The following is a 3,393-nucleotide window of genomic DNA, read 5'->3' as shown; positions in this document are numbered from 1 at the left end:
AGGTGGAGACTCCTTTACTTTCCTATTTCTTCTGCTAGCTCTTTGCGACTCTTGGTGATCTTATCTTGAGGGGTGGGCTCCTGGTTTGTTCCAAGCTCCAGGGTCCCCAGAGAGGACAGAGACAGGGTAAAGGCTCTGTTGCTAACTGCTTGGTAGCCAAATGCTTCCCTGGATGGCTTAGGAGAAGCTGTGGGCAGACTTGACCCATGTCACGTAGCTAGTGGTGCTCCTGCCAAGTCCAGTGGCTCCTCTTCCCAACAGCCCTCCTGGAGAAAGGTCCCCAGGAAGGGGGACAGCAATCCAAGAAAACTGGGCATAAGGAGGAGGACTGGAATTTCTGTCTCCTGCTTCCATCATATGAGTGGTGGGTTCCTGGGGGTAGGAGAGACTCCTTGGTTCCTCTCCCTGTCTTGGGGTGTTCCTCCAGAGAGACTCTAGGACTCAGACTGAATCTAAGACTCAGCAAGGAGAAGTGGTTGGTGTTGGGGATGGGAGAGTTGGAATTTCTTTAAAGACCTCTGGATTTGTCAGCTCCTATCAACGACCATGTATTTTTTTTTTCTTCTGTATGTCATCATGTCTACAACCAACATGGGGCTCAAAATCACAACCCCAAGATCAAGAGTCACGTGCCCTCCAGACTGAGCGAGCTGGGGCCTCCATGTACTTCTGGGTTTTAGCTCATATACACTTAAAACATCTTTATTTTTGAATGTAGCATAACATGCTGTAAAATGTGTGTCTAAGTGTATGGTTTGGTAATTTTTTACATAGGTATGTATACCCACATAACCACCCAGCTCAAGGAGTAGGCATCTCTAACACTCCAGAAAGTACTCCTACCCAGTCTACATCTGCCCCCAGAGGTAAACGCTATCCTGTCTTCCATTGTTTGAATAGTTCTGCCTGTTCTTGAACTTCATATATGTGGCATAATACAGTCAGTAGTCTTTTGTGTCTGGCTTCCTTGATTCAACATAATAAAGGTGTGATTTGTCCATAACGTTGCACATTCTTGTGGTCCATCACCTTCTTATTGCTCTTATTGTCATAGAAATGCCCAACTCAGGGTACTTGGGTGGCTCAGTCAGTTAAGCAGCTGCCTTTAGCTCAGGTCATGATCCCCAGGTCCTGGGATCAAGCCCCATATTGGGAATCCCTGCTTAGGGGGGAGTCTGCTTCTCCCTCTCCCTCTGTGCTCCCCACCACTCCCCACATGCTCTCCCTCAAATAAATAGACACAATCTTACAAAAAAAAAAAAAAGAAATGCCCAACTCATTGATCTAGTCTCTGTGGATGGCCTTTAGTTCTTGCCAGTTTGGAGCCATGGTGAACAGGGCTGCTGGGAACACGTATGACACATCTTTTGATGACCTTATGCACTCATGTCTGGGTAAAACCTAGGAGTGGAATTGCTGAGTCATAGGGTAGGTGTATATTTATTTAGCAGAGCACGTGCTACCTTTGTTATAAAAGAAATTTAGAAAAGCTGACGAGTGATTTAATATCACTTTACAAGGAGCACATAGTATCGTGTGGGAGGTGAGCCCAGAGCTTTCTGGTGCCCCAGTTGCAGCTTCTGGGTACGTGGCTTGGATTCCAAGGGGAAGATCAAGCCCAGGCCTTGAGGCTGGCCAGGGAAAGGATGAGCTGTACCCAGGCCCTCTCAGGCTCCCTTCCAGGGAGGACAGGACAGGATCTGTCTGTATGTTGTCTCCAAAGGCAGACCTTATAGACATTCCTGTACATTCTGATTCAGGGCCTCACTCTTTCTACCTGTGCAGTGGGCTGGGAAGTGGAACACTCCGTGACTTCCGAGGTTTTGAAGTCTTTGGCATCTGCCTGGCAGTCTTCTCTTTTAGCCCCTCTCCTCTGCCCATTTGGCTACTATCTTTGGTGGTGCTGACACCGGCAGGTTTTAAGGGGTTGGGGAGCGTCCCTGGGTCCCCAAGCCTCTGCCGGGGTGAACTCTGCAATCAGAGCCCCTAACTCAGCTGCAACCATGCCTCGGGCTTCCTGGGAACACAGTGGGAGAAGGGAGGAGTGGGCCAGCCTCAGCCATTTCCACGAAGTTGAGAAGCTGCTGTGCAGTTTGGGAAGTTATGGATCTGCCCCCCGGGGCACCCCAAGGAGGTGCTTGAGTCTGGGGCGCTAGCCACGGGGGTGGGGACGGTCATCTCACCCTCATATGAGCTTCGGACTTGCACCCATACCCAGCAGCTGAGCAGAAGTACTCACCAGTGCAATCAAGTACTCTTCGGCCTGGTGAAAATCTCCAGCAGTGCACTGAGCTGACCCCGTGGCCCAGTGACACCGCTCACAGGGAAGCTGAGGACACTCCCTGAACCCAAAGTCATGCGAGGGAGTCCATAGGCACTGCTCACTTGGAGAGCAACAAAAACTAAACTATAAACCTCAGGACAGCTCTGCATTCACGTCCTGGCCCTGCTCCTTCCTGAGCTCTACTTCCTCATGGGGGAGATTTACTGTCTTTGTGCTCTCTTGGGAGGATTAAATGAAATTCTATCTATGACACGCTTGTCTTAGGCTTGACACATGGGGTGTCATCAGCAATGACACCAGATCCTACTGTTGGCATTTCCCACAGCCCTCGGGGGGCAGTCCTAGAGATGGGGTCTTGGTCAGGGGTGGCTTATTTGAACAAAACAACCGAGCATTACCCATAGCTTGAAACATTACGTGACCCCTCAGGGTGCTTTTCAGGTATACTTTCTGGTTCTCCTTTCACTGTGTTTTAGGAACTCCCGACTCATACCCAGACCCACTCCTCCTTCCTTATCAACAGCTGCCACTGTCCAGTTTTTTCCTGGACTCTGACTTCAGAGCTGTTGGATTTGAGCCCCGTGTACACCACCAATTATAGTGTATTCAGAGTTGTAGTGATACGTCTAAGAATATCAATATAATTGGTACTACTCTGTCTGCCCATTTATCTCTTTCTACATCATGAAGAAGTAGCCACATGAATTGTTTGGAAAGGATGGTCTGGCTTGGTGTCTGAGTTTGTTCTGGCTGCTATAACAAAAATATCATAGGATGGGTAGCTAATACACAACAGAAATTTATTTCTTATAATTCTGGAGACCTAGAAGTCCAAGATCAAGGAGCTGGAAGATTGCGTGACTGATGAGGGCATCTTCTCAGGTCCTAGATAGCCATCTTCTTGCCGTGTCTTCACATGGTAGAAGGAGTGAGGGAGCTCTCTGGGATTTCATGAGATTCATTCATCAGATTGTTCAGGAAAGACCATAGGCCTCATCTTCAAATACTATCGCACTGGGGGGGTTAGGATTTCAACGTATCTATTGTTTGGGAGGGACACATCCAGTCTACAGCACTTGATGTCCATCACCTTACTCTAGAGTGGTTCT

Source organism: Neovison vison, chromosome 9, assembly GCF_020171115.1.
Source record: "Neovison vison isolate M4711 chromosome 9, ASM_NN_V1, whole genome shotgun sequence".
NCBI classification, from domain to species: Eukaryota; Metazoa; Chordata; class Mammalia; order Carnivora; family Mustelidae; genus Neogale; species Neogale vison.
Note: the sequence above shows the minus strand (reverse complement) of the source record.